This window comes from Triticum dicoccoides, chromosome 4A, assembly GCF_002162155.2.
Source record: "Triticum dicoccoides isolate Atlit2015 ecotype Zavitan chromosome 4A, WEW_v2.0, whole genome shotgun sequence".
In the NCBI taxonomy this organism is placed as follows: domain Eukaryota; kingdom Viridiplantae; phylum Streptophyta; class Magnoliopsida; order Poales; family Poaceae; genus Triticum; species Triticum dicoccoides.
In genome coordinates this window covers 162749313-162760217 of record NC_041386.1, presented here as the reverse complement: position 1 = coordinate 162760217, position 10905 = coordinate 162749313, and positions in this window count along the sequence as shown.

Below are 10905 nucleotides of genomic sequence, written 5' to 3'. Positions count from 1 at the left end.
GAGCAACCCACCTCGAAGCCTTTGAGAGAGAATTCCTTGAGAGGATAAAGCCCTAACCACCCAGAGCCAAAGAGTGTTAGGCATCACTTAAGTCTTCTTGTCTGTGTGATCTGAAGACTTATTACACTTGAAGACTGTGAATCCTCCAGCCGGTTAGGCATCGTGTTCTGAGCATCCATGAGTCATTATGGATCGCCGGTGAACGAAGTCTGTGAAGGTTTGGAAGTTTACCTTGAAGACTTACCAGAGTGATTGGGCAAGGTCTGTGTGACCTTAGCTCAAGGGGAATATGGAGAGGACTAAGTGTTCTGAGCTGTGTGCTCAGGACTAAGTGTCCGGGACTGAGTGTCCTCAGGTTTAAATACCTATCCGCCCTAACCAGATGTACAACTGTCACAGCAGTTGGAACTGGTCTACCAAACCTTTGTCTTCGTCACGCACACTGGTTCTATCCTTCTCATCTCTTTATTTACGGTTGGCTCTTGTAAAGTCAGTGCCTATTTGCTTTATCTATTTGTCTTCACTGTGTACCTGATCCTTACTGCCTAGCTACTGTTAGTCAGTGTGGTTTCACTTCACTGAATGCTTGACTATTGTCTGTCTAGTGTAGTCTATCTTCCGCTGCATGATGATAGGTTTATTTCTATCGTTTGTCTTCGAAACTCACATGTTTTGAAGACTTTCATAAAAATCACCTATTCACCCCCCCTCTAGTCGATATAACACACTTTCAATTGGTATCAGAGCCTGGTACTCCCTTATTCTGTGTGATTTTGGTTTAACCGCCCGGAGTTTCAATTATGTCGACCACATGTATGAAGACTGTGGCATGCCCCATCTTTGACGGTCACGAGTATCCCAAGTGGAAGGCCATGATGAAGAAGCGCCTCATGGCAACAAACAGCAAGCTGTGGACCGTCACTGAGATTGGTCTGACCGATCTGTGCAAAATGGCGGAAGCTGATGACATTCGCAAGTACACTCTTCTCAACCTCACGACGAAGGACGTCATCTGCTCCTGTCTATCTCAAAATCAGTTTAGGAATGTCATGCATCTCGATCATGCAAAGCTCATCTGGGACCGTCTCTCTGAGGTCTATGAGGGTCATCGAACTCATCATGATCCTAGGTTTGAGGACTTCAAGGAGTCACTCAAAGCGATGGCTTTCGAACCAGAATCATCATCTTCTGCATCATGCCTTATGGCAAATGATGCTAAGGTAATTGAATGCTATCTATCTGAATCCAGTGATGATGAATCTGGTGATGAATTTGGACCCAGCTATGCAAAACTTGCTTCCCTTGTCACTAAACAACAGAAAGCTATGGAACATATTCAAAAACTGTTAGACAAAAGCGATGACCTGTTGGACGCTGAAATAACTCGATCTCAGTCCTTAATTGAAGACATAAAAAATCTTCATATTAAGTATGAGGAACTTGAAAGCCGTCATAAAACGCTCTCAACAACTCATGAAGAACTCGAGAAATTGAGAGCGGCTCATGAAGATCTTCAAAAGGAAAACGAGTCACTTCGCGCCAAACAGATCAATTCAGCTCAGGAAGGATTTGAACCACCATGTCTTAAATGCATTGAGCATGATAATGCTACTTCTGTTGCTGAATGCTCTACTGCTGCTACTGTTGCAATATCTTCAACTGTTGATGTGGAAACTAACCCCTCTGCTGAGGACACCACTGCTATTGCTGATGAGAATGATAGGTTCAAGACACTGCTTGAAACAGGGATGCACAAAAGTCTCAAAGGGCATCAGACACTTTGTGATGTCCTCAAAAGGCATATCCTGAACCGAAACCCTAGGAAAGAGGGTGTTGGGTTTGTAAGGAAAATGAATGCTGATGGCTCTTACTGGAAACCTGAGCAGTACCCCAAAACCACATGGGTTGCTGCAAAGGAACCTTCAGCAGATCCATCCACTCTATCTGGCTTCACTTGTGCTAACCCCATTGTTATTGATGAATCCTTTGATGCAAACTATAAACTGTTTAAGAATCAAAATGGTGAAGTGTTTGCCAGGTACATTGGTACTAACTGCAGGAATGGACCGCCTATGAAGAAGATCTGGGTGCCGAAAAGGCATTTGGAGAATCTTCCTGTGAATGTCATCATGACACCATAGGTGAAGAAGACAAACCCCAGACCACAGGCTTCATACGGTCCAAAGGCTTCATACAGACAGAGGACTCACCGGAGTCAAACTAACGCAAATGTTTTGCAGGGAAGCCATACTCAGGCCTATGAATATGAGCGCAGTCCTTTAAACCGCCATGTTCATAAGACCAAGAACTATTCTGCTTATTCTTATGACTACTACTGTCCACCTGCAAGACTTTTTGCTAGGGCTCCAAAGCAAAAGTTCTCAGATGCTGCACTTAGACTCATTGCTTCGAATCCACCCCTGAAGATGTGGGTGGCTAAGAAAGCTTAACTCTCTTTTGTAGGGAAAGGTCTCCAGCCAAAAACCAAAATCGTCTGACTATTGTCGGGGACCTTAAACATCTTGTAGGGCGCAAGATCAAATGCCCAAATGGTCTTACTATGTACTTTGTTTCTAAATCGCTTGCAACTTGCCCTATCAGTCCTAATCTCGACCTAAGCTTTAATAATCCACTGGTTCGTCAAATGTTTTTACTTCACAATTCTCTTCGTGAAGCCTATCCCCCTAACTGCACTGTAGGGTGCGACACCAGCTGCTTCAGAATGGATTATTGATAGTGGGTGTACAAATCACATGACTCGCAAGCGAAGCCTTCTCATGGACTCAACTTTACGTCCATCAGACAAAAGTCACATCACATTTGCTGACACTGGTAAAAGCAAGGTATTGGGTCTAGGTAGAGTTACAATCTCAAAGGATCAACACATGGATAAAGTCATGCTTGTTGAATCCCTTGGTTTCAACTTAATGTCTGTCTCAATGCTTTGTGATTTAAACATGATTGTGATGTTCGGAAAATATCGTTGCCTTGTACTAATGGAATCTGACAAGTCTCTAGTGTTTGAAGGGTATCGAAAAGATGATTTGTATGTGGTAGATTTCTCAGCAGGACCACAACTTGCAGTATGTCTTCTAGCAAAAGCTTCTGAATGCTGGCTCTGGAATCGAATGCTAGGGCATGCTGGCATGAGGAACCTCCACCCCCTTGCAAGGAAGAAGCATGTCATAGGCATCGAGGGCATCAAGTTCAAGAAGGATCACTTATGCGGTGCCTGTGAAGCAGGAAAGATGACGAGGGCCAAGCATCCCTCGAAGACAATCATGACAACGACTCAACCCTTCGAACTGCTACACATGGATCTTTTCGGTCCCACTCATTACTCAACGCTTACTACTACTGCTTGTCTCTATGGCTTTGTCATTGTTGATGATTATTCAAGATATACTTGGGTGCATATAATCCTTTACAAGACTGAAGTGCAGGATGTCTTCAGATGCTTCGCCAATCGAGCAATGAACAACTATGGCGCCAAGATAAAGCACATCAGAAGTGACAATGGCACTGAATTCAAGAACACTGGCCTTGATACATATCTTGATACTTTGGGCATCACACATGAATTCTCAACTCCGTACACGCCACAGCAGAATGGCATTGTCGAACGCAAGAACAGAACACTTATTGAGATGGCTTGAACGATGCTTGATGAATACAAGACTCCAAGAAAATTCTAGCCTGAAGCCATTGACACTGCATGCCATATCATCAACCGTGTTTATCTTCACAAGCTTCTGAATAAGACATCCTATGAGCTCCTTACTGGCAAGAAGCCAAATGTCAGCTACTTCAGAGTATTTGGCACTAAGTGCTGGATCAAGGATCCACATCACACTTCAAAATTTGCACCAAAAGCACATGATGGTTTTATGCTTGGATATGGAAAGGATTCGCACTCCTACAGAGTCTTCAATCTCTTTCATTACAAAGTGGTTGAAACAGTGGATGTGCGGTTCGATGAAACTAACGGCTCACAAAGAGAGCAGCTGCCAAATGTGCTAGATGAAGTTCCATCCAGTGAATCAATTAAACTTATGGGAACTGGAGAAATCATACCTTCTGAAGTTCAACCCGAAGAAGAACTCATCATCTCCGCACCTGATCAACCTGAAGATAATGCTCAGCCTGAAGACAATCCCTCTAACAATGAAAATGATCAGCAAGAGCAAAATCTTCGTCCTGTACATCCTCGTGTTGCAAATGAAGTGCAGATTGAGAGAATAATCGATAACATCAATGCACCAGGTCCACTCACTCGTTCAAGGGCAACTCAGCTAGCAAATTTCTGTGGGCACTTCGCATTCGTCTCAATAACAGAACCCAAGAAAGTTGAAGAAGCCTTCATGGAACCTGAATGGATTCAAGCTATGCAAGAAGAGCTTCAATAGTTTGAGCTGAATAATGTATGGGAACTGGTTAAGCGTCCTGATCCTCGGAAGCACAATATAATAGGCACCAAATGGATATATCGCAACAAGCAAGATGAGCATGGTCAAGTTGTCAAAAACAAAGCTTGTCTCGTTGCTCAAGGATACACTCAAGTAGAAGGGATAGACTTCGATGAAACATTTACTCATGTGGCTATACTTGAAGCCATACGCATACTGCTGGCCTATGCAAATCATCATAACATACTTCTGTATCAAATGGATGTGAAGAGCGCTTTTCTCAATGGCAAGATTGAAGAAGAAGTGTATGTCGCACAACCACCTGGTTTTGAAGATCCAAAACATCCTGACATGGTATACAAGCTCAACAAGGCACTATATGGCCTCAAACAAGCCCCTGGGCTTGGTATGACACACTCAAAGACTTCCTGAAGAGCAAAGGCTTCAAATCTGGTTCCCTTGACCCCACTCTCTTCACGAAGACATATGATGGTGAACTGTTTGTGTGCCAAATATATGTGGATGACATTATCTTCGGTTGCACCAATCAGAAATACAGTGAAGAGTTTGGATATATGATGCAAGAGCAATATCAGATGTCCATGATGGGTGAGCTGAAGTTCTTCCTTGGTCTTCAAATACGTCAGCAACGCAACAACATCTTTATATCTCAAGAGAAGTATCTCAAAGATTGCCTGAAGAAGTTTGGTATGCAAGACTGCAAAGGTTTCACAACGCCAATGCCAGCCAAACATCATCTGGGTCCCGACGACAATAGTAAAGAGTTCGATCAAAAAGTATACCGCTCCAAGATTGGTTCCTTACTTTATCTATGTGCATCTAGGCCAGATATTATGCTTAGTGTTTGCATGTGTGCTCGATTCCAAGCGGCACCAAAGGAATCGCATCACTTAGCTGTGAAGCGAATTCTTTGATATTTGGCTTACACCCCAACTCTAGGATTATGGTATCCAAAGGGCTCAGAGTTTGATGTGGTTGGTTTCTCGGATGCTGATTATGCTGGTGACAAGGTGGATCGCAAGTCTACATCAGGCACATGTCATTTTTTGGGACGATCACTTGTCTGTTGGTCTTCAAAGAAGCAAAACTGTGTATCTCTCTCTACTGCTGAATCTGAATACATTGCTGCTGGATCTTGCTGCGCTGAGCTTCTATGGATGAAGCAAACACTCAAAGACTATGGCATTCATCTGAAGCAAGTGCCACTCTACTGCGTCAATGAAAGCACCATCAAGATTGCCAACAACCCAGTTCAGCACTCGAAGACAAAGCACATCAAAATTCGCCATCACTTTCTCAGAGATCATGTTGTGAAGGAAGATATTGATATCATACACGTCAACACTGAAGAGCAATTGGCAGATATCTTCACCAAGCCCTTGGATGAGAAGAGATTTTGCAAGTTACGATGTGAGCTAAATATCTTGGAATCCTCAAATGTCCCGTGATCAGGCACACATCCTAACACTTATGCATATTGATGACTTAGATGTGCAACACACGAAGTAAAGTATATCATCAATCAATGAAGACATACATTCTAAGTGTGAATACATTAATGTGGAATTTGACTATGGAGCGCCACGATAACTGTGCCCCGTGTCTGGGTCTAATACTTCCTATACGGTGGGTAACGCCACCACCAAATTCTTCTGTTTGAAGCATTTTACCCATGGCGTTACATTTGCTATGTCTTCACATTTTGTTTGTCTTCATTCTCAACTTGTCCTCATGATTATCTTCACTATGTTGATTTGATTGTCTTTTTCACACATATATATATACATAGTGTTTTGTCCTCTACAGCATTCACTTATAGCTATGTCTTCTTGTTGAATCTTTTGAACTAAGTGAATGTGATCGGATCCTAACCTCTCTATGCTTTCTATCTCAAACTCTATCTCTCCAAATCATGTGCATTCTATTGAAACTGTCGAATGTCTTCTCTGCGTCCTTGTCAGCAGAAGATATAGAGACAAACATTAAGTCCATTTTCAATGCCAATTCCTTCACCTATAACCCGGGGAAGTGGGAACGACCACCCGACAATCCAGGCGTGCGTGGGAACGTGGAACAACCTCTGAAAGTGCGTTATATCGACTAGAGGGGGGTGAATAGGAGATTTTTATGAAAGTCTTCAAAATGTGGGAGTTATGAAGACAAACGATAGAAATAAACCTAATACCCTGCAGCGGAAGGTAGACTACACTAGGCAAGCCATAGTCAAGTATTCAATAGAGTGAAAGCACAATGACTAATAGCAGCAATGTAGTAAGGATCAGGTAGGAAGATATTGTGAAGCCAGACAGAACACACAGTCACTCAGTCAAGACAAAAGATAGTGCAAACATACAATTACTTCACAGGGAGTAATAGTAAGTAAAGGGAAGGGAAGATGAAACCAGTGACTCATTGAAGACAATGATTTGTTGGACCAGTTCCGGTTGCTGTGACAACTGTACGTCTGGTTGGGGCGGCTAGGTATTTAAACCTTAGGACACACAGTCCCGAACACCCAGTCCTGAACACGCAGCTCAGGACACCCAGTCCTCACCGTATTCCCCTTGAGATAAGGTCACACAGACCTCGCCCAATCACTCTGGTAAGTCTTCAAGGTAGACTCCCAAACCTTCACAGACTTCGTTCACCGGCAATCCACAATGTCTCTTGGATGCTCAGAACGCGACGCCTAACCGGCTGGAGGATGCACAGTCCTCAAGTGTAATAAGTCTTCAGATCACACAGATAAGAAGACTTAAGTGATGCCCAATTCTCTTTGGCTCTGGGTGGTTAGGGCTTTATCCTCGTAAGGAATTCTCTCTGAAAGGCTTCGAGGTGGGTTGCTCTCAAACGACAAAAGCCGTACACTGAATCTGAGCAGCCAACCGTTTATGGTTGTAGAGGGTGGGCTATTTATAGCCACTTGGCAACCCGACCTGATTTGTTCGAGATGACCCTGGGTCACTAAGGAACTGACACGTGTTCCAACGGTCAGATTTCAAACTCACACGAGAACTTTACTTGGGCTACAAGCAAAGCTGACTTGTCCGACTCTGGACAAGATTCGCTCTCATAGTCTTCACTCGAAGACATAGGTTTTAGGTTAGGCATCACTTCAGTCATTCTGACTGGTTCTCTTGGACCCCACTTAACAGTACGGTGGTTCCTATGACTCAACACAAAAGAAAGAGAACTACGAAAGATCTAAGTCTTCGAGCTCCATAGGCTTCATGTGGTGTCTTCTCTTGTCAGAGTCTTCAATGTGAATATCTTCATATACCACCTTTGACTTCAATGTCTTCATACATTTTTAGGGGTCATCTCAGGTAGGAAAACCGAATAATGAGGGACTTCTACCTGTGTTATCTTGCAATTCTCACAAACACATTAGTCCCTCAACTAGGTTTGTCGTCAATACTCCAAAACCAACTAGGGGTGGCACTAGATGTACTTACAATATCCCCCTTTTTGGTGATTGATGACAAACTAGTTGAAGTTTTCAATGGGGTATATAATCTGTGAAATTGTAAAGGATAAGGAATTGTCTTCATAAGTTGCAAGGGCTCCCCCTGAAGATGTGCATATAAGTAATTTGCTTTTGGAATGCAAATGCACATGGCAGGTTGTACTTGTGGAGATCCACTTCAACTTATGATGACAATCCACTATGCATGTGAAAGTATATGAAGATAAAGACATGCATAATGGAAAATGGACGTCTGCAGAATGATCTATGTGCGGAATTTATCGTCGCACATGCGGAATTTATCATCGCAAAACAAGGTGGCAGATAAGTAGCAGACGACTATCGAGTTTAAGTGTTACAACTCAAAGAACCAAATGTAGCAAAACGAAAGTTGTAAGCACGAAGCAAAATATAAAGCACCCGCCCATATGGACCCGCTTGAAGACTATCAACCTCATATGCTTCTCCCCCTTTTGTCAGTAAGGACCAAAAAGGTTTGAAGACATAGAGCATCTACTCATTCCCATGCGGAGTAGGTGAAGTAGCAGGGTCGTTGGTGGTGTTTGGCGGTGCTGAAGAGCTTGGAGCAGAGTCGAAGCATGCTGAAGGAGGTGGCGGTGAAGTAGCATCGTCTTCATCCTCGATAACTCTGGCAGTCACAGTTGCAGCAGAGGAAGAGAACTCAGAGTCTTCAAGAGATGGAGTTCCTAGCAGCACAGCCCTTCGAGGAGGTGTGGAGTCAAACTTGAAACGCTCAGTGAAGCCATCCTCTTGAAGATCATCTTCAGAACACATCAGTGTTAGCCCTTTCCATGTGCGGCGAGAGGTTTCATGGGCAACAAAAGCATTCTTGGTGGCAAGATTGCGAATGCGATTAACATCCACCAAGAGGCTTTGCATCTGACGCTTCAGCCAGTCATGATGCCTATCCTGTTTCTGATGAAGAGCCACAAGAAGCTGTTGGTCATTAAGAGCACGAGTGCGCTTCTTGGGTCGTGGAGCAGTTGTACTATCAGTGGCTTTAGTGAGAGCAGGATGTGGTGCACGTGTAGTGCCGGCCAAAGGATAGACACGAGTGACTGCTTCAACTCCTTCAATGTTCTGAGAGAAACTCTGATGCTCTGCATTCTGAAGACTTAGAGGTTCCTTGGCATGCTCAGGATAGATGGCTTCAATTGACATATCCACATCAGGCAGAAAAATCTGATGATTGTGAGCAGATGGCTGATATGAGATCGCAGAGTGAAGTTTGATCAGCCGCATTACCCATGGGGTGTAGAACTTCAAGCCAAACAGATCAGAGCCTAATGCAGCAAGTTGGCGAATGAAAAAGTCTTGTGCATTGAAGCATTTTCCATGAAGAATATAGAAGACCAAAGTCTTCATTGCACCCTCAAGCTTGGCATTTGGAGAGTGCCCTTTGATGGGCCAGAGAGTTCGCCTGATGATGTGATAAATGGTTCTTGGCAGATACTCAAGGTCTTCAACGAAGAACTCTGTGGGATAAGCAGCATCTTGGGGCAATGGCTTCATCATGCTGAGTATCTGACTCATATCAGGTTCAGGCTTCTGAAGATGCTCTCAATAGCTTCACTATGCAGCTGACAGCCATGCTCGTAGAGATCGCCAGGAGTGGGCAAACCAGTGAGCTCAATGATGTCAAAGGCATTGGCTTCGTGATGAACATTTCTAGTCATCCACTCCAGGACCCAAGTCTTCAGATCTCTGCTATACCCGTGGATGTGAAGTGTGGCATAGAATTGGAGTAGCAACTCTTCATTCCAATGCTCTTGGTCAGTAACGAACGGCAGCAGTCCAACTTCCTTGAAGCAATCCAAAGCTTCTTCCAGACAGGGCAGACCGGCTATAGCTTCAATGTCAAGGCGCTTGTGTGGGAAGATGCGACCTTGGTTGTAAAGAATGCATGAGTAATAGCTTCGCTGCGGATAGCTCTAGAACCGATCAGATAATATCCTTTCCCTTGAGTAGGGGTTCCTGGAGCTATCGAAGAATGTGTTGTCTGCTCTGAAGCCATTGATATTGAAGGAGCCAGGTGCTGATGCAGGACCTGGGAACCTTGGCAATATTGGGATTGGCTTATGTACCTGAGGCCTGTGCTCAACATGATAGTCGAACTGGGGACCGGCAGCAGACTCAGGAACAGAAGTGGCGGGATCAGTGGCTTCGCTGTCTTCTGATGCTTTTGTTGGGGAGGGCTCCACATTAGCTTCATTGGTGGTTGTGGCAGCCTCAAGATTTTCATCCTCCACTTGACGAGCTGGAGGGTCGGTCACAAGCACGTTCTCCTTGAGATCTGCTTCTTGGTGGGACAGGGGAGTGGGAACTTGTGGGACTTCTTCTTCCGTGGCTGATGCAGCCGGATTGTCTTCAGCAGAGACTTGAGGCCTTGGACCTTTGCGAAGCCTGCGCAACATGGACGACGCCTGTGGAGTTGGAGTGGGCTGGGCCTCATAGTCTTCTTCCTCTTGTGGGTGATCCGCCCATGAAGCATCCTATGCAATTGGCGTCAGTGGACGACCAATGCTGATGTGTTCGCTGTTCTCGATCTGAGGAAAGACTGCATCATCTTCTACATGGTCATGTTGACCAATGTCTTCAGCAGCGATGGGGTCAGCTGCTGGAAAGTCTTCAGCTTCATGAGCCTCTGTGGAAGCAGGCTCATGGATAGTCAGTTGGCGTTCAGCTTCAGGATAGACCATAGAAATGGGTTCAACTATCAAAGGCTCTGTGGGAGCAACCCGATCTTTCTTGGTCTTCCTCTTCTTTTTGGAGGGGGCGGTAGGAGAGGCTTCAGGATGTTTCCTCTTCCTGGCTTCAGCCTCAACAGTCCTCGTCTTCTTGAGCTCTGAAGCGGTTGACCGACTTTTTGGCTTCGAGCCAGTCAGTCTAGTTGGGAAGACAATGGGAACTGCTTCCTGCCTTGGTGCGTCGGGTTCAGTCGTAGTGGGCTTCTTCTTCTTCTTTGCGGCCATCCTAGGGTCGATGCCAGGA